This window comes from Anopheles arabiensis, chromosome 2 (genome assembly GCF_016920715.1).
Source record: "Anopheles arabiensis isolate DONGOLA chromosome 2, AaraD3, whole genome shotgun sequence".
Classification (NCBI taxonomy): Eukaryota; Metazoa; Arthropoda; class Insecta; order Diptera; family Culicidae; genus Anopheles; species Anopheles arabiensis.
The window spans coordinates 61,692,371-61,717,493 of record NC_053517.1 but is presented as its reverse complement, the minus strand read 5'-3'; the positions used below and the strand labels follow the sequence as shown (position 1 = coordinate 61,717,493).

Sequence of the window (25,123 nt, the reverse complement as noted above, 5' to 3'; positions counted from 1 at the left end):
GCGAAATAGACGAACTATTTATGGCGGCGGAGCAAAAAAAAAAAACGGTCAAAAAATTTAAAAATATTGGCACCCATTTTTTCGTCCGCTTCTTCTCCCTCCCTCACCCTGCCTTGCCTTACTTGCGCTTCTGCCCGTGCCTTCCGCCGCCAGCTGATTGGCTGTTGCGGTGTATGCGTTGATACTCATATGTGCATTGCGATTGTGTATTGTTATTGGTAGGTGTTAGCATTTATTAATTTGTGTGTGACCTTGAGACGCTGTGGGAGAAGCTGGATTGGGATTCAAAGTGTTATCGGTGTATTGATGGTTTATTTTATTTCGTGCCGCTGCTGATGAGACCATTCGATGCCCCTGCCAGTTGAGGGTGAAGAAGCCTATTTAACACAAGCGTAGGAGAACGTCTAACACTAATCTAATATTTTTTTATTTGAACATGTTTGATGCTTAAACGGCCTTCTAAGCATCATGAAGCACAGTGTATAGTGACTATAATTTTTTTTTTTAATGTGCCGAAATCTGTCTCGAGTTTTTGGGTCTCGTCACACACACACACAGCGCGGGGAAAGAAGCCGTTCACTCTATCATGTCGCGATCCCCTTCCCCGCCCGGCGCTAAGGATGAGGATGCTACAAGAAAGCTGAACCAACCGTTCTACCGATAAGGTAGCCGTAATCGATAATGCGTGGAGGGGGAGGGTGGTCTAGTGGGGGGGGAGTGCGTGCTTGCGCGACTTCGGGGTGCGTGCTCGCGAGCGCGCTTTCGTGGGTGCGTGCTGGCGTGCGCGCTTTCATGCTCGCGGGCGCGCGTACGTGTGTGTGTGTGTGCGTGCTGGCGTGCGCGCGTTCATGGATGTGTGCGTGTGTGTGTGTGTGTGTGTGTGTGTGTGTGTGTGTGTGTGTGTGTGTGTGTGTGTGTGTGTGTGTGTGTGTGTGTGTGTGCGTGTGTGCGTGTGTGCGTGTGTGTGTGTGTGTGTGTGTGTGTGTGTGTGTGTGTGTGTGTGTGTGTGTGTGTGTGTGTGTGTGTGTGTGTGTGTGTGTGTGTGTGTGTGTGTGTGTGTGTGTGTGTGTGTGTGTGTGTGTGTGTGTGTGTGTGTGTGTGTGTGTGTGTGTGTGTGTGTGTTTGTGTGTGAGTATGCGCGCGCGTGTTTGTGTGTGAGTTTGCGCGCGCGTGTTTGTGTGTGTGCGTGCGTTTGGAAACCCCAAAACTATTTGATTTGAGTCCATGCATTTTCGATCTCGCTACCTGAGAGACAACACAACCATTGGCATTGGCATCTTTGCGATCGGCTCTGCTGTTGGGGGTATTAAAAAGACACATGATTTAAGCAAACGTGCGTGTGATATATTGCACATTTATTTCTAATTCAGCTAGCGGACGCAAGTGGAAACAACATTTTGAATTGAATCCATACAAAAGAGGATTCTGGATTTGTTTATTACGGTGAGCGTATGGTGCTGCACCTGTCCGTCCAGAATCTGGTGGCTTGTTGGTTTGGAGTAGTTATCATGACGCCGATTGACCGGCAATGCCTTGGAATGGCTTCGGATCGGTAGGTTCATGTTTTGGTCGAGTGCATTCCGTGTATTTGTCTCGTCACAGCGGTAGCCCGGCAGCAACAAAGTCAAGACAAACTCTTACCCGGATGGGGACTGCTACGCTAAGTTCTTTTTATTATTATTATTATTATTATTATTATTATTGTAATAGCCAACGCGATCATGCCGGCCTTTTCAGGACTTGAGTACCACGTAGCCGGATAGTCACCTCTTGCTACGGCGGACGGTTCATACGCGGTTAGAATCCACGACGGGGGTACTGCCACACTGTCTCCTGCTCGATGTATACGCTGCAGGCAGGGGGAAGGATGGACCTCCACGATTAAAAAAAACACCGTCATGAACCAGCGGCGGACCTAACGGTAGACGGACTAGGCGGTCGCCGATGATCTCTACAAGTGGACAGAGTATTAACGACAAGGGCCCCCGGAAAGATGGTCGTTAGGGCTCCGTGGCTGGAGAACCATTTGCACCTCCCCTCCCCCCATGGCGACAACAATTTTAGGGCCTGTGACTAATGATCGTAGGGGTCCCATGGCCACCCTCCCGCCCCCCCATTCAGGATGCTGGTTTCACAATCAGGTTGCGTTCTTGATGCTGGTGGAACGGAAAGTGCGAAAATCAGCGCAAGGCTGAACGTGTCAATGCGAATTAGAGTTCTGCGCGATGCACAACAAACCCTCCAGCGTAAACTAGCGATTCTGTAGTCATTTTTACATTGCAGCAATTGAACTTATCGCTTTTTTTGGTTTGATTTGTGAAAATGCAACTTCATCGCCCCAATGTTTGTTAACGGCATTTTTGGCGCCACAACAGCTCGCGAGTATTGACCACACGCGAGAAAGAGATGGCGCTATGGAGGGAAAAAGCACGGACGACGGCTGACAGCGATTGGCCGTCTGACGCACCAACACATCCAAACCAGCGGCAGCGCGCTCAGGCGAGGGGTATGAGGCGGAGCCAGGGACGAGTAGCTCGACGAGCTGCTCGACAAATTTGCCGTTGGAGAGAAAGGGAAGGCATGATAAAATTCTCAGAACGGCATAACGCCTTCCGTCGCTTTGCACAGCGGTTTTATTATTATTATTATTATTATTTATTAATCTTCAACGGGCCGTATGGCCTAATTAAGATGTAACAGTTCAATAAAAAAAAATACATAGCAAAAACAAGATTTGCATCGCAATTCACTGCGGCCACGGCAAAAGCCGGAGACGTTCCTTGAAGCACTGAGTTGAGATGTCGAAGTCGAATCAATCCGAGACAGTGTTGAAGACAGCCGACATGCGGAACATAGGGTCTGACCGACCAGCACTGGAACGGGGTTGAGCGAGCCGTAGAGTTTCTCTAGACCTAAGTGTTCGGGATGGTGCATAGATATCGACTCGATGCAACAATGGCGATGAGTCGATAGAGCCATTTAGCAATCCACCCCGGTACCAAAATCCATGCGACTTTTCGCTAACGGATTGATTAAATGGCGCCCGATTAGACGATCCGATAGAAGCACTTTTCAGGCTTAACGGATTGAGCGAGATACACCGTCGCGGCGACACGATACATGTTGCATACATGTGTACTACATTTCAAGAGCCCCCCCTCGCTTTTTTTCGGATATCAATGAGTTCAAACACACTTACGAATCCGTTGTTCAATATTTTTTTTTATTTTCTACTTTCTTTTTCTAAGCACATTCTTTCATTCATACACACACCCTCCCCACTGGTATTTTTCGAAGTATTTTTTTTTCTTCTTGAAAAACAAAAAAACTAACGCACACAAGGAGACCCACGGGAGAGTGTGAAACGACAAAGAAGAGAAAACACACACACACACCTTCTCCTCCCCATGGTGTTTTTCGCAAGGTGATCCCGTAGGAGAACGCGAACGCAAAAACACACCCAGACAAAGCCACGCACGCATGCAGGCTAGCACACAAACACACACCTCACTCCTCCCCCCCCTCGTGTTTCCCCCCACCCCCTTTTGATTCCGTAGGAGATCGCGAAACAGCAAAAAACACACTCACAACCACGTACGCATGCAAGCACACATACACACACATACACATACACCTACCCCTCCCCCTCTCTTGGTGTTTTTCACAAGGTGATCCCGTAGGATCTCGTTAAGCGAAGCGGCAAAAACACACACAGCCACGCACGCAGGCATGCACACACATACACACACACAGACGCGCGCGTGCACGCACGCACGAACGCACGAGGGAGCGTAAATGAAGAACGTATAGAACCTACGTTGCCGGTCTCCCCCTCCCGTGTTCTCGTTCTCCGACAAGGCTGAGGTGTGCACGTTTGTGCGTGTACCTTTGCCGTCCCTCCTCTCCTTCATCATCCGTTGACCGTTCGTTGTAAGCTGGAGGATGAGTTCAGCGCTGTTGAAGAAATGAAGATTAAGAATAAGATTACTCACTCTTTTTCCGTATGCTTTGTGTGTTATCATAACTTACCTTATTGCAAACAAAATCCGGAATGAAGCTCCTCGTTTAGAATATTCCGCATTCGATCACATCCTCGGCGATGCTCGACGCCATCAGTGGATGAAAGCAGGAAAAGAAACAAAGAAAAGCATCAGTCACCATCAGCATCATCTTACTCTCACATTTTTACATCGGTTGATGATTCTTACCTTTTCAAATTCACCAAAACAAACAGCGATGGAACCAAATCCAGAACACCAAAATTACACACGATTTCTGGAGCAAACCGACAAATCCTCCCCCTCCAATTGTTTGCCACAGACTGACGTGTGTGTGAGCAGCAATGTTCTTGAAGCGGTGAGCAACGGTAAAGCACACACAAGAAGAAGCGAGACGGCTATACGAGTAGCGACTTACGCCGCCGCACAGACAGCGCGCGTCATAATTTTATGCGCGAAAATCTTAAAATTCAAGTTATTCATGACAAATTGAATCGACATTTTCATACTCTGACGAACTTTTACGAAAGATATGTAAAAACTTAATGTAGTGCAATTAAATTTAGTGCAATATCATTAGCAGAACATAACATTTTGATATTTGTTTGTAAATTCAGATCCTAAGAGCTACTACTTTTTGAACAATAAGTGTAGAAACACAAATTTTGTCTGAGTCCAGAACAGCAACAGGGAAGATGTCGTACCCTGAGTGTGGAGATGTGTGTGTGTATGTGGTGAACGTTGCCGCGTCAAGCGTGCTGTAGGATACAATGCGTGTAGGAGGGGGTAATATCGCTTGGCTCATTGAAAATACAGGCAAAGTTGGCGCGAAGAAAACGCAACACTACGGATTGTATGGAAAATGTTGCGCGTTCAATCCGATTGCCATGCGATTGTCCTGGGGGCAGCGATGAAAGAACACTGTGCATTGCGTCTTCTAACCGAAAGAGGTTCAAGGCCTAGAAGACGGCACCGCGCAGCATACGGAGGAAGATTATTGCGATCCTGCCAGGGAAGTAGGCGTAGGGCATATCTCGTGAGCTTACGTTGAATCGCCTCAATTCGAGCAATTGAAGAAGCGGTAGTTGGGCTCCAGACTACGCACGAATATTCCAGAACCGAACGAACGATACAGTTGTACACAGCTTTGATGCACATGGGGTTGCGGAATTCATTAGTTGTCCGGATAACCACGCCAAGTAATTGATTTCCTCTGGCTACAACGTCATCGATATGCTGTTTAAAGTTCAAACTAGAGTCAAGCAGAACGCCCAGGTCTTTGGCATGATTCTGTCGATTAACTGCAGTGCCGTCCATGAAGTAGGTCCCAGTCACTGGGCTCCTGCATCGACTAAAAGACACACAGTAGCATTTCTCGATGCAGATAGTCAGTCCATTACGCTTGCACCACGAACAGAAAATTTCGATGCAGTCTTGCAGGAATGTACAATCACCTGTGTTGTGAATAGGCGCAAAAATTGTTGCGTCGTCGGCAAACAGACTGATACTGTCGAGAGGTAAAGCGAGGGTAACATCGTTGATAAACAATATGAAGAGAAGCGGGCCAATATTGCTTCCTTGTGGCACACCCGAGCTGCTGACTATTTCTTTGGACATGTGCTTTTCAATTTTCACAATGTATGTGCGATTAATTAGGTACGACTTAAGCCACTGTACGAGCGGGCTGGGAACTCCTAGCTTATCGAGTTTAGCGAGAAGAATTGCGTGCGGAAGAGAGTCGAATGCTGCTTTTAGATCGGTATAAATTGCATCGACTTGAGCTCCGGCATCAATTTGACTAGTGCAATAGGTTACAAATTCAACCAGGTTCGTGGTAGTCGACTTTTTTGGCACGAATCCATGTTGATACGGACTTAGGTAGCTGCGGCATGCATGTAGCAGATTTTTGTATATCACTAGTTCGAACACCTTGGCAATGGCACACAAGGATGTAATACCCCGGTAGTTGATGGCATCTGTCCTGTCGCCCTTTTTGTAAATAGGAACCATTCAAGATTTCCTCCATGTTTTGGGAAAGTAGCCATTGGCTAGCGATGCATTGAACAATTTTGCAAGGATAGGTGCTACTGTCGTTTGACAGCGTTGCAGCACGGTAGAAGGAAATCCGTCGGGTCCAGGAGCGAAGGAAGGCTTTAGTTGCGCTAGGGCAGATAAAACGATCTCACTGTCCATGAAAGGAGTGCTCATGTTAATTGCGCCAGCCGGAGTGTTGACGAGAGCAGCATCAATGGTATCGGTATCATTCATGGCCGGTGAAAAGCAATCTGCGAAGCGATCCGCGAAGAGATTGCACATTTCATTAGTGTTGGCACTTGTTGCTCCTTTGTACGTAATGGATTTCGGTGTATGCGTGGATTTTGTTTTGCTGTTGTAGAAGCGCCAAAACGAGTCAGGAATCCTGCAGAGGTTACGTTGAATTTTACTCAAATATCTGCGATATCGAAACCTGTTATAGCTGCAGTATAAAGAGTGCGTGTCAAAGTAGATCGAGCGAGATCTTTGGCAGCGGCGCGTTTGGTAGTGACGATAAGCAGCTCTTTTTACACGTTTGAGTCGTTTGAGTGTGCAGTCCGCCCAGGGGGGGGGTTAGGTTTAGGACGCTGAACTGGGACGCATACAACAAAGGCTTGCAGCATGAAGGACGAGAATGAACATACTGCTTCGTCAAGTGAAATAAAATTGGAACAATGAAAGCTATTGTTAAACATTGATATCATGTCGTTCAGTTTCACATAGTCAGCTTTAGCAAAGTTATAACGATAAAATGCGGTTGTCGTCGAGTTTTGTCGAGTCGTCGAATTGCGTCGGGTCGACGAGTTAATACGTATATTGAAGTCTAACGCCGGATGGTAGGAGTCAAGAGGTACAAGCGGAACAACACTTGGAAAGACAGGCGAACACAATTTAGCTGCAGCATTGTTAGCGTAGAGCAGGTCAAGCATGCGTCCGTGCGAATTATTGATGTGATTAAGTTGCACTAATCCGTTAAATTTAAATCCATCCACAAAGGTGTTGTTGGCTAGTGAGCGCGCAGTTGGTTCATAGTGCGTGATTGATGAGTATGCTGGCGAGGACGAAGGATCAGCTGTGGACCAGCTTATGCTAGGCTGATTGAAATCGCCAATAACAAACAGCAGATCCGAAGGCTTCAGTGTGAGAGTGAAGCTGCTGATACAATCATGTAGAGAGCGAAGAGTCGATATCTCGGAGCTAAGCTGCGGTGGAATGTATACTACCATGACGTACAGATGTGCGTTATTGCAGGCGACGCGCACACAAATATACTCGAGAGAACGATCACGGGAAGGTAATTCTATCGACTCGTATGCGTTAGAAACGGCTAGCAAAACACCACCACCGCGAGAGCTAGAGCCGCTGAGAGAGCGATCACAGCGGTAAACAGAGAAGTTGTTGTTGAAGACAAGAGCAGATGGAATGTTGTCAACAAGCCAAGTTTCCGTGAGTGCGATGAGATCGAAGTCAGCCTCCGATACAGCTAAGTGAAATTCTTTTGTTTTAGTACGCAAACCTCTAACGTTTTGATAATAGCAGCTTAAATACTCAGCGGTAGCGTTGTCATTGTGGCGGTTGGATAAAGCGGGTAAACGGTAAGTCAATTGAGCTGCGTTGTCAGAGCATGAGGCTTGGCGTGTTTGTTGCGTGCAATGAGCGGAACTTCGTCTAGTTGAGAAAAAAGCGATCGATTGTAGACTGGTGTAGGTGCGGAGATGAAGCACGGTGGTTTTGGGGCGGTCCAGAAACAAGTGTTGAGTTGGGTGCTTCCAAGGTATCATTCACCGGGGGGTGACACTGTTGTGATGATGTTGTTTCAGGATCAGGTGGAGTAGACGTGCGTGCGGCTAAACGGTGAGTCGTTGTTGGTGTGCGTGTGGTGTAGCGGTGTTCAGTACTAGTAGCTGGTGTGCGTGTAGTAAAGCGGTTTCGGGTGGCTATAGGAGATGAGGTTTGGTGGTCGTGTTGACGGGATTGAAAAAACTCACGTACACCGATACCGACGGGCCAGGTGGATGGTGTGAGTGCCGCATCTCGAAGGATAGCCGGGACCCTCACATTGAATGAAAGCCAATTCATGCTGTCCACACTAACCCCTCTTCTCAGCAGGCAATATGCTATAACGTCATCGGTGGCTAAGCGACGCTTTACAGAAGCGACCACTTGTTCCACAGTGACGGCCGTTGATAAGCGGGATAGGCGGATCCAGATCCTATCTGTGAATGGCTCACGAGGTGCAGCTTGAAGCGGTGATGATAACGGATCGGTTCCCACCAGTTCATGCGGTTGTGTAGGTGCCGGCTGGACGGCAATCGTGGTGTTGGTGTATGCGTTTGGCGATGACGCGGCACAAAGGGTGTTGCCGCGACTGTTTACAATTTTGTTTACACCAGGAGATGCCGAATCCTCGATTATACGCCTCCGCTTTCTACCAGTAGCTGGTCGAGGATCAGAGTTCCGATTGTGAGGCGTGGATGCAGTTTGAAGGAGGGTAAAACCACTGCGAACTTCGGCGACAATAGGCTCAACGAGCTTGCCAATAGCTGCTACAGCTGAGTTGAGGGCGGCTTGGAAACCGACCTGGGCGCCTATTTCTTTTACCGAACGGCAGCGCGGATTTTTAAGCATGTTAGTGCAGCCAATGCAGCTCCAGTGCAGGTCGACATTGGACAATACTGCGTCAATCAGCTCGGGGGGCAATTTGCAACAGCCGCGGTGGAACGTAGCGTCACAATATGCACAACTGATGATGCAGCCGGTGGCCTCTAGCGGTTCAGCACACGAGAAGCAAATAGCCGCCATCGCGAAATCACGCGTAATCACAGCACAACACTGCTAAGCCGAGCAGGAAAAAACAGCACGAAACCACAGTTGTGATGCAACTAAACAATTCGCCAAGACGAAGCGATGATGTTAAACAGTTTAATAGTCCGTAGAAAAGGCAACAATGCGATGCGACGCAGAAAACACAAGAGAATTATTGAAAAATCACGGAGCGCGACGTTTTATAGCGCTATGAGGCAGTGCAAACTGCTGTAGATTGGTATCGTGCAGCTCGAATTCCCACAAGTGCAGCTCGAATTCCCGAATTCTGCAGTATATAAGCGAGTGTTTTTGCTGAACAAATTTAGTCAAGTTCCATTCGTGATCGTCCGACTTGTGACAGCTGAAGTGTGCGGACGTATTTCTTATACCTCGTGCTCTGTAGTCTGTGATTTGTTACCCGGTATTTTTCCTCTTTGTTTCGTGTGCGACCTTGCTGTGAAGTGTTACTTTTAGCCGTTCAATGCAGTCCTTTTCAGGACTGGTTTTACGTGGTTAGGTATAATATCTGTATCACAGTCAAGTGTTTGTTGGTGTGGTGATTCTGTGATTTAAACAGTGATTTGAAATTGAAATAAATAGTTGTTTTAAAAGAAATATTTTTACATTGGGCTGGCACCATGTCAGACCCTTCCCCCTTAGGGGGGAATTTTCCCCCTCCCGGGACCACTCGTAGAGTGAGACCTATGCCCCATGGATGGACAAAGACAATGAGAATGGTGAACTAAAGTATTTGGTGCTTCAAATGGCAAATGACTCTGTCTTGCCCGTAAACCCATTCATCGTAGGTAAAACCATCAAGGACGCCGTTGTCAGTGATCTTAGTGAGTTTGGCCGTAAAATCGACAGTGGAAAGAAGCTTTTGCTGAAAACTAGGAACCAAAGCCACTTCGAGAAGCTTCAAAAAATTACAAAGTTAATCGATGGAACCCTTGTGAAAGTTGCTCCTCATGTGACCCTCAATAGTGTTCAGTGTGTAATTTTTGCCCCGGATCTAAAAGGATTAAGTGATGAAGATATTCTGGAGAACTTGAGTGACCAAAAAGTAATGAATGTTCAGCGTTTTACGCGTAAAGTGAATGGTGAAATTGTACCAACAAACATTTTTCTGCTTCGAATCAATGCTACCTCCATTCCGGAGTTTATTCGCCTTGGTGCCTTACAAGTAAAAACAAGAGCCTATTACCCGAAACCAATGCAGTGTTTTAAGTGTGGACAGTTTGGACATACACAGATTCACTGTAAACTGTCGCCTACCTGCACTAACTGTGGTACCCCTGCGCATGGAGAGTGCACCGTAGATCCCGTGTGCATAAACTGCAAGGACAACCACAGCACCACTTCTCGTACCTGTCCCCGATATATTCAAAAAGAACAGGTCATCAAGTACAAGATCGACAACAACTGTTCTTACGGTGAGGCACGTAAAGTTCTGCTTAATGCTACCCATTCCACAAATTCTAGTCCCATTCAAAACCGCATCACATACGCACAACAGACACACACAGTAGATGAAAAAGACACCCAAATTGAAGAACTCAAGAAAAAGAATGAATCTCTAGAAAAAATGATAATTTTGCTTACACAAACAGTAACTAATCTAACAACAAAAATCGAAGAACAGGATAAAACTATGAAAAGAATGTGCAAGAATTTTGAAAAGAGTTTAGAAAAAAAGAAAATAGAATCTCAAATGGAAATTGAAGAGGATGAAAGTGAAGAAGAATTAGACGATTTTAGCACGGAAGAAAGCACGGAAGAAAGCACTGAAGAAGAAACTGAAGAAGATAATGAAGACAAAAAAGTAGAAAAAGTAAAACATGTAAAACAAAATGACGCAGACGAACAAAAAAACACCACTAACAAACGGAAACGTTCCCACCAAAAGAACACCCCCTCCTCGGAAGAGGAATCCCAACCCCGAAAAATCATCCCCATCTCTCCCTCATCCCAATCCCCCAACCCTCCCACATCCAATCCTTCTCCCTCTGTCGCCTCTAAAAAAACTCTTAGATCTAACACGAAATCTGTAGATTAGTTTATAATTTCAATATTAACAATATCCTTCTGATTATAAGCATTAACTTTTATCCATTTTTCCTTTACTACATAATTCAATTCATCATATCAATCGAATAACTATTCATCCATATTTGCATTATCCTGGAATATCAGAAGCATGAACCAAACTATAGAAGAACTAAAACTACTAATCAATAGACACGATCCAACAATAATCACCCTTCAAGAAGTAATGACAGTTCCCTCTCTCCTCAGCTCTCCTCTTAATAGATACAATTGGTACACTAACATACACCCAACCATACCTCATCATAGTGTAGCTGTAGGCATTTTAAAACACATTCCATCAAATAGAATAGCTATATCCACTAATCTTCCCGCAGTAGTTGTAGAAATTTCTTCTCCCGTACAATGCTCCATAGTATGTTTATATCTTTCTCATTCAATCAACCCTTTTACAATAATTTCCGATCTCACTAGTACCTTTCAGCAAATTAATAATAATTTAATTGTTTTAGGGGATTTTAACGCCCAACATACCACCTGGGGATGCTCGACCTCATGTAACAGAGGGAACAGCATTGCTTGTGTTTTTGAAACAATTGGTCTGGAAGTAATTTCAAACCAATCCGCTACACGTATTTCTCCCATAAACGGCAAAGGCTCCATACTTGACTACTGCGCTGTGTCATCTTCTATGGCACAGCAGTTCACAGTTACAGTTTCTAATGACACTCATGGTAGTGATCATTTTCCACTTTTAATCCACAGTAGTTTAAATCCCCAGCGGCCTCTTCTCCGCCCCAGGTGGAAATATGAGGAGGCCAATTGGGCAGCATATCAAAGAGAAATAATATTCAATCTTCCACTTGATGAAAATCCCCTTCTCTCTCGCTTTACTGCATGCATTGAATACGCCGCTTCTCGGAGTATTCCCCGTACAACTGGAAAACCTGGAAAAAGATGCGAGCCATGGTGGAACGCAACAGTTGCTGCAGCTATTAAAGCTCGCAGAGCTGCTTTGCGTAAATTCCGCCGAGCTAGCAAAAATCCGGATAATTTTTTCACACCAATTTTTGCTGAGGAATTTCGTACAGCCAATCGACTTGCCAAGGAAGCAGTTCGTCTTGCCAAAAAGAATTACTGGGATAATTTCATTAATGAAATTAATCCTCAGTTATCTAGCAAGGAAGTGTGGAGACTAGTCGGTTGTTTGAATGGTAAAAATCAACAAAGCTCCACAATAGTTCTCAAAACCCAGGACACTATCATTGCCCCTGCTGAAGTACCTGAAGCCTTTGCCATCCACTTTTCTGATGTTTCTGCCACACACAATTATCCGAGTAATTTTCAAACCCATAAACTTAACACTGAATCTGTTCCAATTTCTTTCCCTGATGCCACTGAACATAGATACAATAGTCTTTTCACATTAACTGAACTCCATTGGGCATTAAGGAAATGTAAAGGTAGATCTGCTGGTCCCGATAACATAGGATATCCCTTACTGCAAAACCTCCCTGTAGAAACTAAATCCACCCTTCTTAACATTTACAATAGTATTTGGTCTTCTGGTAATATTCCTAATGATTGGAAAAGTAGTTTAACTATCCCCATACCCAAACCTAACAAACCTAACAACAACGTTGATAGCTACCGTCCAATCTCCCTCCTTAGCTGCATGGGTAAAGTTTTAGAACGCATGGTTAATCGCCGCCTCTCGCAAGAATTAGAAGACAGAAACCTGCTTAGCTCTGACCAACACGCTTTTCGGAGCGGGTTGGGCACGGAAACATATTTTGCCAAATTAGATGATACTATTCAAAAATCAATAGACCAGGATCATCACATAGACTTTGCCATCATAGATATTTCCAAAGCTTTTGATCGCACTTGGCGCCATTCCATTCTTTCTCAACTAGCTTTTTGGGTCTTTGGTGGCCGGCTCACTAATTTCATAGACAATTTTTTTACAGACAGATCATTTAGAGTCCTAATCGGTAATAGTGTTTCTAATCCATATCCTCTAGAAAACGGTGTCCCTCAGGGCGCCATCCTTTCTCCTACACTTTTCCTTATCAGTATAGAATCTCTGTTTTGCTCCATTCCATATGAAATCAAACCTTTTGTCTATGCCGATGATATCATTCTGGTCTCTTCATCGAGATCTGTTAGCACGTCTCGTCAGCTTCTCCAAAAAGGAGTTGACAAGATAAGGCAATGGTCTCGGTGGACAGGTCATGAAATATCCCATTCCAAATCTCAAATCCTCCATATCTGCAAAATGGGCTTTCATCGCAAACTACCAATCAAACTTCACAACCACATCATACCAAATGTAAACTCAGCGAAAATATTAGGTGTTACATTTGACACAAAACTTACTTTCATTCCCCACTCCAACCGGATAAGAAAAGAAGCAAAAACCAGACTTAACCTCTTTAGGATGTTAGGAGCTGGACAACATCGTGCATCACGTCTAACACTTCTGCAGATCCTCAATAGCTGGATGCTTCCCAAAATTCTCTACGGTATTGAGATTGTCTCTCGCCAACGAGAAAACTTTGAGAAGCGTATTGCTCCCATATACCATACAGCCATCCGCCCTTCAACTGGAGCCTTCTGCACCAGTCCAATCCTCTCTCTACTTTGTGAGAGCGGACTTCTTCCTTTTGATTACATTATCACCAACAGATTAACAGCAGCAGCAGGACGCATCCTAGAGAAGGACATCAAAGCCGAATCATTTATCAACAGAGTCAATGCACAATTTCATGCCCTTACCAACAACCAGCTTCCCCATATCAGCAAGCTTACCGGACGCGGAGGACGCCCTTGGTATCGTCAACCGCCTACTGGTCTTTAAAAGATAAACTACGTGCAGGAAATTGCAGCCATATCGCCGGCCATCATTTTACCAGTCTCATCCAAAGCAAATACCAGAATCACCATCATATCTTTACCGACGGCTCTGTCCTTAATGAATCCGCCGGTTTCGGTATTTTCTCCTCCAACAACAGTTGTGCCATCAAACTACCAGACCATACCTCTATATTCTCAGCTGAAGCAATAGCCATGATAGTCGCCGCGCAAGAAGGTATTTGCCTTAATAAACCAAATATTATTTTCACCGACAGTGCCAGTGTTTTAGCCGCCCTAGAACATGGTAACATCCGAGATCCGCACATCCAACTATTAGATCAACTAGATAACTCCCCGGTTATAACATTCTGCTGGATATCTGGTCACTCGAGTATCAGCGGAAACGAGAAAGCTGACCAACTTGCAAACCAGGGTCGGCTCCGTCCTCCAGAAAACAACACAACCATAGCCCGCAGAGACTTCAACAAATGGAGCAAAACAATAGTTGACGAAAAATGGAACCTCACCTGGCACCGGAAACAAAATTCTATTCTTCGAACCATCAAACCATCAACAACAGCCTGGAAAGACACACACTCCAGCCAGAACCAACGAGTGCTATCACGCCTCAGGATTGGACACACCCGGCTTATACATTCCTATCTCCTAGAAAAGTCCAGTCCACCGTTATGCAGCTTTTGTGGCCAAAACATTACTGTTCGTCATATTCTCACCGATTGCCATGGATACACCACCGAACGCGCCTTATGCCATCTTGATACCAGCATAGACATCATCCTATCACCCGACCCCAAATGTCAGCGAAAACTCCTCAAATTCCTCCGTATGACAAACCTTTATGAAGAAATTTAGTTTATGTGTCGTAAATTAATATTGATCTTAAATTGATAATTTAATAAATTGATCTTCCTTTTAGTTTTAAGCTTAGCTTTAAGGTAACCGAGCAAACTCGGATTAAGGTTTACACAGGGAGGAAATGCCCTGGGAAAGAAGATTGTTAGGTTTAAGTAGTTTACGAAGAGGCGAATGAAGCCGAAAGGCTCAAAGTCTCTATAAAAATCAATAAAAAAAAAGTCAAGTTCCAGAGTTCAAAGCAACAACATCGTGTCTTCATCATTACCAAACTTCCTCTTCATCATTAACAACACGTTTTTGACGTTAGTTGGTTGATATGGCTTCGAATGAGTTTTCGACTTCCATGTATTGTTTAATAAAATAGTGTAATTTACCTTTCCAATCCGCTCGATGACAACACCAGCTGCCCAACTCCATTTTTTTCTTGAATACACTTTCGCGTAGACATTTTCTCCCTTCCAAAAGCTTCGTCTTACTTGTTTGATTGAGACTTGATGTTCCTTTTCGGGTTCCAACAAAGTTAACACCGTTTTCATTTTCCTTCCAAACATGAGTTCAGCTGGCATTTTTCGGTTTAATGTTCTGCATGGTGTTGAACGGAAAACCTGAAAGAAAACCTGTAGAGTATTTTCATTAGTCCTCGTTTTAAAGTATCCACAAATCTCTCTGCCTGACAATTGAACTGTGGGTGGTAAGGAGCTGATTTTAAACGAATGATTCCTTTTTCTTTGCAAAAATTATGGAATTGCGTGGATGTGAATTAACTTCCATTATCTGAAACAATTGTTGATGGATCCCATACCGCGCAATTAACTCTTCGAGGAATTCTATAGTGGATGATGTTGTTGCCGATGGCATAATCTTCACCTCTGGCCATTTCGAGTAAGCATCCACAACGATAATTAAAAATTTATCGAAAAATGGACCCGAAAAATCAATGTGAATTCTCTCTACCACGACCTGGTTGTCTGTGGCCATGGCTGTGGTTGAAGTCGGCATGGTGATTTGGCTTGGCTCATGCAACTAACACAGTTCTTAAAGAAATTTTCAATGTGCTTGTCTAATTTCGGCCAAAACACGTGACTTCTCGCTATTGACTTCATGCGGTCTATCCCGGGATGTCCATGATGCAGCTGTTTTAAAATGCGATTTCGGAATTCTTCAGGAATCATTATTCGATTAGCCATCATTAAACATCCTTTTACTGTTGAGATGGCTTCTCGATGAGCAAAATATCCACGAACTTCTTCATTTTCCATAGTTTCAGTTCGTCTAGGCCATCCTTCTTCATACAATTTCTTAACATCCTGCAACACAGGACACCTTGATGTAGCATTTCGAATTATGTTGAATGTTATAGGTAACGTTTCAATAGCTTCACCCAATACTGCTGTGATGTTCTCTTCCGATTGTAATGAAGCTATAACAAACTCTTCATCTGTTTTGGAGTAATTGTTCATGAGCTGCGAGAGAACGTCCGCATATCCAAAATTAGTTGTAGATATGTATTCTATTTCAAAATCTTAGCATAATAATGCTAAAGCCCATCTTTGCAGACGATTAGTTGTGTGAAGTGGAATACCTTTCTTTGATCCAAAAATTCATAGAGAGAAAAATCCATAGAGAGAGTTGGCCACTGAAGCGTTTGGACGTGTTTCTGCGTTGCTCCTGTGTACTGTCTGTTTTTGTTGTGATTTTGGTTTGAAATCGTTTGTTCCTGCATCGTACGAGAATTTCTACGAGAACGCGTGCCTGAATTTGTATTTTCTGCGTGATTTGTGTTTCATCGGCGACAGCGGTTCAGTGTTATTGACCCTGCTTAATACACTCAGAGAGTAATTCGCACCAGCTCATCAACAAGTGTCCTCTCCGTTCATTCTCACTGCTCACCTAAGTGATCGATACTCTCTCTCATAATGGACTGTGCAATCTGCTCTACTACTATCAACAAAGATCCGGTTGTTTGTATTGGCAATCTTCCTTTTTCGGAGTGCAATTCTGCCTTTCATCCGGAATGCATTAAACTTGCCGCCACTTGTGTTAAGGAGGTGGCACGCAATCGTGGTCTCTGCTGGATGTGCGAGAAATGCCGTGACTCGAGATCAGATTTATTCTCATCAATTTCGTGCTTGATGAATACACTGAAAGATGAGTTGAAAAATGCAATACGGAGTGAGCTTGATCAAAGGATATCTCAGCTGGATCCAAATAGAGTGATGCCGCAAGAGCGTGAGAAAATCGCTCCGACTGTGAGTACCATCTCTCTCACCGATAAAACATCCCACACATCCACCGATACTCCTATGTCACCAACACCAACTCCCGTCAAACAGAACTCACTACCACACTCTCAATCGCGTATGCTCTCTGATAATGAACACATAAATCCAACACAAGCAATTCTTCACACCGGCACTGCCAATGATCACATCAACACAGACACCATACAATTCATTCCTGCACCTGAGCCAAAAGTTTGGATGTTTGTAACTAGGATTGCACCCACTGTAACTGAGGAGAATATGAAAATGTTCATTCTAGGAAGGTTAAAATGCACTGACTGTTCGGTGAAGTGTGTCATACCAAGAGGTCGCGTTACAAGCTCACTAAAGTATGTGTCCTTTAAGATCGGCATTCCATCGGAGTTTGGCGAGCTCGCTTTCTCTCCTTCAACTTGGCCATGCGGATTTGTTTACCGCCAGTTTGAATTTCACCAACGTACACAGAAACAATTCACACCAACACTCCCGGTATCTTGCTTTCCTGCTTCAAACAATTCAACTGCCAGAAGTTTCTCAACTACTAATTTTATGCATAATGATGTCAACTGCATAAATGTGATCCCACCAGCACACACAACACAACATAGTCCATCACCGAGCCATCATCTTAAAAATGCAAACTCACCTGAAACTCACCTGACTCAAAACAATTCCTCCGGTTCGACTTTTTTAAGCCAACATTAAGTCATTCAACTGTACCTATGGAGCCAGTACTAAACACATTCAATATATTTTATCAAAACGTGAGAGGCTTACGTACTAAAACCTCTGAATGTTTTGCTAATACTACAATCGCCGACTGGGATGTTATCGTTCTTACGGAAACGTGGCTAGATGACAGCTTTCCATCTGAGCTTTTGTTTGATAACAACCGCTTTAATACATTCCGTACGGATCGTTCTGCAGCAAACAGTAACAAATGTAGAGGTGGTGGTGTCCTCGTTGCGATCAATGCAAATTATGCTTCCTCTCTGTGCTCGACAAACACATCTACAATTGAATGCCTTTGGGTTCGAGTAAAAGTTCTTAATGTTTCGCTAATCATCGGATCATTTTATTTGCCTCCTGATCAATCAGCCAACATGGACACCATAAATGCATTCTGTAATTCATTGCACTTAACGAGAGAGAAATATAAGAATGACTTTTTTATTCTGTTCGGGGACTTCAATCAACCTAATCTTAAGTGGGATATCAACGGCAAATTTCCGACACTGAATCTTATGCTTACCCGACTATCCCCTACCAGTCAAGCTCTACTCGATGAACTAAGCTTTGAAGGTCTTCGCCAACTTAACACTGTTCTAAACCACAATAACAACATGTTAGATCTAGTGTTTGCGAACGACAAAGTTACTGATTACATGAGGCCAATCGAATTATGCATCGAAAGTATTGTTGAACCTGATGGACATCATCCAGCTTTACTTACATACTTCACGCTCCCGCAATACAGTGTGCCGTCATCTCAACCCCCACGTCAAGCAGATTTCAATTTTAGACGAACTAATTTCACTGATCTCGTTTCTGCACTTAACCAAATCAACTGGGACTCTATCGCTGATTATGACGACATCAACGACAGTGTGGCTGAATTTTCTTCTCAAATGAATGAACTGTATGAACAATTCATCCCACGGTTTAATGTTCGTGCTCATCCACCATGGACCAATTCTGCACTACGTTTGGCTAAACGTCGAAGATCACGGGCCCTTAAAAAACTGCATCGACTAAAAACAGCACTAATCAAATAAATTTTGCTCGCGCCTCAAAAATATATAAGCAGCTGAACCGAACCGCCTACGCCAACTACGTCAGGAAAATTGAAATCAATATCAAAAGACATCCCACATCATTCTGGAAATTTGCTAAAGATAAGGAATCCTGTGGACGACTTCCTTCCTCGATGCAGTTTGAGGGAAACACCATTACCGGAGATGAAGAGTTTTGCAATGCATTTGCCTCATATTTCTCTTCTGTGTACACCAACAATTCCTCGGTTCCGTCTAACTCAACATCGGCTTTATCCTTCATAAATGATGAGGTTAATTTATGCACACCACTAATCAACGATGATGAGGTGGAATCTGCTATTTCGTTGTTGAAGCTTTCCTACGCACCTGGGCCTGACAATATTCCCAGCGCAATTCTCATTAATTGCAAGGCTGCTCTCATTCCCATACTGACCAAACTATTCAACAAATCCTTGCAATCGAAATGCTTCCCGCGTCTTTGGAAATCATCGTGGATGTTTCCTGTTTATAAAAAATCTGACAAAAGTAATGTGTGCAATTATAGAGGAATTTCTATGTTATGTGCGTGCAGTAAACTGTTTGAAAAGATAATGTCTCGTCATATGCTCCAAGCCTTTTCACCATTAATTTCTAATGTTCAACATGGCTTTATGCCGAAACGATCGATAGAGACCAATCTAATATACTTACTTAACTTTTGCCACTCCTATATTGACAAGGGCTTACAGGTTGACGTCATTTATACTGACTTCTGCGCTGCTTTTGACAAGGTCAACCACTTTCTATTGCTATCTAAATTATCAAAGTATGGTGTTCACACAAATGTTGTTGAGTGGTTAAGAAGTTATTTAACTGATCGTTGCATTAACGTTAAGATAGGAACTAGTTTATCTGCCACATTCCATAATTTATCTGGTGTTCCTCAAGGGAGTATATTAGGACCTTTACTATTTATTATATTTATTAACGATGTCGTGTTTGCTATTCCTCATGTTAAATTGTTATTATATGCTGACGATCTAAAAATGTTCCTACCTGTTAAATATTCTGACGACTGTGAAATGTTACAAGACTCGTTAAACTATTTTTCTGCATGGTGTTTTAATAATGAAATGTTACTTAATGTTAGCAAATGTAGTTGTATAACATTCTCAAAGAAAAAAATCCTATTATTTATAACTACAAAATCAATGAAGACAGCGTTCCACGTTTTTCTCAGGTTCGGGACTTAGGAGTTATTTTAGACAGTAAGCTTAGTTTATCTAGCCATTATCAAACTATCGTCACTAAAACTCTTAAACTGTTAGGATTTGTCTTACGCGTCTCGGCCGACTTTAAAGATCCTTTCAGTTTAAAAACATTATACTGTTCTCTAGTCCGTCCCATCCTGGAATTTGCCAGTGTAGTTTGGTGTCCCCATCAAATCACATACATAGATAAAATTGAAAAAATTCAGAAAAAAATCACACGTGTTATGTTTCATCGTCTTCCCTGGTCAAACCAAATTCCACGTCCTTCGTATAATGTTCGGTGTTTACTATTTGGCTTAGAGACTTTACAGCATAGGAGAACTACGGCTCAGATAATTTTCATGCATAAACTATTAATTGGAGATTCTGATGCACCTGACATTTTAAATTTTATTTGCTTTTCTACTCCCTCTAGAGGTCTTAGAAGTAGAGAGCTACTAAGAAGCCCTTTTAGATCGACTGGTTTTGGTGCCAATGATCCACTGCTCAAAATGATTGATGTGTATAATAGGTTAGGGTTATCAGCAGATTTCAATCAATCCGTTAGCCAGCTGCGTCAGCATATTCAAGTTAGTTCTAGGGCCATAATTTAAACTTGTACACTGTAAGCATTAAGTTATTTAGGCATACTGCCCGATAACTTTGATTTAAATAAATAAATAAATAAATAAATAAATAAATAGCAAAGGTTGATGATCTGTCTGGAGTGTAAATTTTCTTCCTAAAATCATCCGATGAAATTTCATCACCGCAAACACTATAGCTAAACCTTCTTTCTCGATCTGGCTATAATCGATTTCTGCTTTGGAAAGTGCACGTGATGCGTGTGCAATTACTTTAATTTTGCCCTCCGCAAAACGATGCATGACCACTGCGCCTATGCCATATTTTGATGCGTCCGCTGCTATGATGATTTCGTTCTCTGGATCGTAATGTGTTAAAAGCATCCAAGGGCCGTCTTCATTGATGCATGTTCTTTACAAACTTCGCGTAAAAGTTTACAGCACCAAGAAATGAACGAAGGCTTGTAACATCGGTAGGTGCAGGCATGTTTGTTATTGCTTCAATTTTGGAAGGATCTGGACAAATTCCGCTAAAATCTACAATGTGTCCCAAATATTTTATTTGTTGTTGAAGCAAACTGCATTTTTCCTCCTTAAGGTGAAACCCGTAATCTTCCATACGCTTGAAAAGTGCTCTTAAAAATGTGTGATGATCTTGCTCTGTTTTGCTGAACACTATAATGTCGTCCAGAAAAGATTCACTACCTTCAAGATTCGATATCATACCACTCATGAGCTGCTGGAATGCTCCAGGAGCAGATTTTACCCTTGGCGCTAATCTATTGGACCGGTAGAGACCCCTATGTGTGTTAATGGTTAGCAATTCTTTGGAGGGATCATCGACTTCGACTTGCAGATATGCATCTGAAAGGTCAATGATACTAAAAACCTTTGATCCATTTAGTTTTGCAAAAATCTCTTCCGGAACAGGTAATGGATAGTGGTTTGATTCAAGAGCAGCGTTTAAACCTGTGGAATAGTCTGCACATATACGCACTTTTTCATTCGGCTTTTTAACGATAACTACAGGTACAGCCCACGAAGAAAAATCGACAGGCGTGATAATGTTCAATTTTTCCAAACGATCGATCTCTTCGTCAACTTTTGAAAATGCAGTAAATGGTACCGGACGCTTTGGTCTGAAAATTGGACGAGCATCTTGTTTCAGGAACAGCTTGACTTTTGTTTTCTAGCACAGACCAAGATGTTCATTGAAAACGTTTGGAAATTCCTCTTTGTATTGCAAAATTGGTGTTTGAAATGATTGAACACGATTGCAAATTGATGAGAGAGGCTGTGATTCTAAACCAAACAATTCGATTCAATCTAATCTGAACAAATTCAAATTGGAGTTTTCTGATACAAAGCATGATGCATTTTTCAAAACATCTTTGAACTGAACAGTGCTAGTAAGTTCGCTTAATATGCTCAACATGTTCCCAGAAGCAGACCTTGCTGAATGATTAGTAGGTTTAAGTTCTGGTGATCCAAGCTTCAACCATGATTGTTTTGAAATTATGGTTATGTCCGATGCAGTGTCAAATTGCATACGAATGCTTTTGCCTAGTATGGTTACTTGTAAAAATTTCCTAAGTGATTTCCCATTTAGCTGTAGAACGGAAAATATTGCATTTGTCTTAGGATTCTTCACGAAGTCCTGCTTTTTTGCTTTTGGTGTAACACAATTGCAGTAACCTTCTTTATGGCCTACTTTGTGGCATGCTTTACAAAAATGCTTTTGAAACGGGCAATCTTTTGAAAACTGCATCCCACCGCATAACCAACATGGTGTTTTAGGAAGTTTTTGATAATCGCTTACCTTAGCCCGTGGATCAGATTGTGATGATAGAGGATGATTCTGTTTGATTGCACAGACTGATATATCTACCGATGTTTTCTTTTCCACAAGTGCAGTGTCGAGTTTCAAGTTTTGCATTCATGTACTAATTCGTGTACTAATTCACATTCGTGTACTAATTTTTCTAGTGTTAAGTCAACTCCTTCTTCATCCAGTTTTGCCAGTAGTCTCGTTCTAAACCTTTGGTGAACGTAATCCAATGACGACAATTAACTATTTGAATTGATCTGCTGTTAGGCGATTCACTTCGAAATCTTCGCATAGTTTGTTCACTCTTGCCCCATAAGAAATGAAGTCTTCCTCAGCACACATTGATGTTTCGAAGCACTTATAACGTTTGCTGAACAATGATGATCTTATGCCAAACAACGTTTTCAATTTTTTAACTGTATCGACGAATAAAAACTCTCGTGGGTGCTTCGGTAGAATGAAATGTTGATATTTATCGTGTTATAAGTCTGACACTGAGTTTTCTCAGCAACAGTCTCACTTCGGCAGCATCTTCAAGATTTTCACCGTCACGCAAGAAACTGTCCTCGTATTTTGAATACCACCGATCGAAAGTTAAACCATTTTCAGGACCGAATGAAAATTCCGAAATACTATTTGCGAGCGCTTCGGGTACAACCTCCACTGGTACGTTAGCTTGGTTCAAAGAACTACGCTGCATGTATGAAACCATTTCCATTAGAAACTGCTTGAATGTTTCATCTTGAGGGGTAGCCATTTTCGATGTAGTTGTAGATCAAAGTGTTGAAATTCGAAGTACTTCTAGATTAAAATCTTGAAATTCTTCTTATATTTTGATTTTTGATAAAATTCTAATTCACTCAAATCCTCGTCGCCAAATATTGTAATGTACAAAATGAAACGATTGTAGACACGACTGTTCAGCTTGAAGGCTATTCAACAAAAAATATTTTTCTCTCATCTCATTGTGTACTGTGATCACATGATGTAATCACATGGTATAGTATCGGACAAAATGATAGGGTTTTTTCAACACACCATGCACCCGTTGGGACAGGTTTATGTGTGGTTTGTATTTGTTTGTGTTTGTGTGTGTGTGTGTGTGTGTGTGTGTGTGTGTGTGTGTGTGTGTGTGTGTGTGTGTGTGTGTGTGTGTGTGTGTGTGTGTGTGTGTGTGTTTAGTTTAGTTTAGTTTAGTTTAGTTTAGTTTAGTTTAGTTTAGTTTAGTTTAGTTTAGTTTAGTTTAGTTTAGTTTAGTTTAGTTTAGTTTAGTTTAGTTTAGTTTAGTTTAGTTTAGTTTAGTTTAGTTTAGTTTAGTTTAGTTTAGTTTAGTTTAGTTTAGTTTAGTTTAGTTTAGTTTAGTTTAGTTTAGTTTAGTTTAGTTTAGTTTAGTTTAGTTTAGTTTAGTTTAGTTTAGTTTAGTTTAGTTTAGTTTAGTTTAGTTTAGTTTAGTTTAGTTTAGTTTAGTTTAGTTTAGTTTAGTTTAGTTTAGTTTAGTTTAGTTTAGTTTAGTTTAGTTTAGTTTAGTTTAGTTTAGTTTAGTTTAGTTTAGTTTAGTTTAGTTTAGTTTAGTTTAGTTTAGTTTAGTTTAGTTTAGTTTAGTTTAGTTTAGTTTAGTTTAGTTTAGTTTAGTTTAGTTTAGTTTAGTTTAGTTTAGTTTAGTTTAGTTTAGTTTAGTTTAGTTTAGTTTAGTTTAGTTTAGTTTAGTTTAGTTTAGTTTAGTTTAGTTTAGTTTAGTTTAGTTTAGTTTAGTTTAGTTTAGTTTAGTTTAGTTTAGTTTAGTTTAGTTTAGTTTAGTTTAGTTTAGTTTAGTTTAGTTTAGTTTAGTTTAGTTTAGTTTAGTTTAGTTTAGTTTAGTTTAGTTTAGTTTAGTTTAGTTTAGTTTAGTTTAGTTTAGTTTAGTTTAGTTTAGTTTAGTTTAGTTTAGTTTAGTTTAGTTTAGTTTAGTTTAGTTTAGTTTAGTTTAGTTTAGTTTAGTTTAGTTTAGTTTAGTTTAGTTTAGTTTAGTTTAGTTTAGTTTAGTTTAGTTTAGTTTAGTTTAGTTTAGTTTAGTTTAGTTTAGTTTAGTTTAGTTTAGTTTAGTTTAGTTTAGTTTAGTTTAGTTTAGTTTAGTTTAGTTTAGTTTAGTTTAGTTTAGTTTAGTTTAGTTTAGTTTAGTTTAGTTTAGTTTAGTTTAGTTTAGTTTAGTTTAGTTTAGTTTAGTTTAGTTTAGTTTAGTTTAGTTTAGTTTAGTTTAGTTTAGTTTAGTTTAGTTTAGTTTAGTTTAGTTTAGTTTAGTTTAGTTTAGTTTAGTTTAGTTTAGTTTAGTTTAGTTTAGTTTAGTTTAGTTTAGTTTAGTTTAGTTTAGTTTAGTTTAGTTTAGTTTAGTTTAGTTTAGTTTAGTTTAGTTTAGTTTAGTTTAGTTTAGTTTAGTTTAGTTTAGTTTAGTTTAGTTTAGTTTAGTTTAGTTTAGTTTAGTTTAGTTTAGTTTAGTTTAGTTTAGTTTAGTTTAGTTTAGTTTAGTTTAGTTTAGTTTAGTTTAGTTTAGTTTAGTTTAGTTTAGTTTAGTTTAGTTTAGTTTAGTTTAGTTTAGTTTAGTTTAGTTTAGTTTAGTTTAGTTTAGTTTAGTTTAGTTTAGTTTAGTTTAGTTTAGTTTAGTTTAGTTTAGTTTAGTTTAGTTTAGTTTAGTTTAGTTTAGTTTAGTTTAGTTTAGTTTAGTTTAGTTTAGTTTAGTTTAGTTTAGTTTAGTTTAGTTTAGTTTAGTTTAGTTTAGTTTAGTTTAGTTTAGTTTAGTTTAGTTTAGTTTAGTTTAGTTTAGTTTAGTTTAGTTTAGTTTAGTTTAGTTTAGTTTA

General features: G+C 41.4%; 1 pseudogene; it reads right to left on the bottom strand.

The window, feature by feature from the left end:
• Nucleotides 1–7,700: 7,700 nt before the first annotated feature.
• Nucleotides 7,701–8,861, bottom strand: LOC120894266 (annotated as a pseudogene).
• Between the last annotated feature and the right edge of the window lie 16,262 nt (nucleotides 8,862–25,123).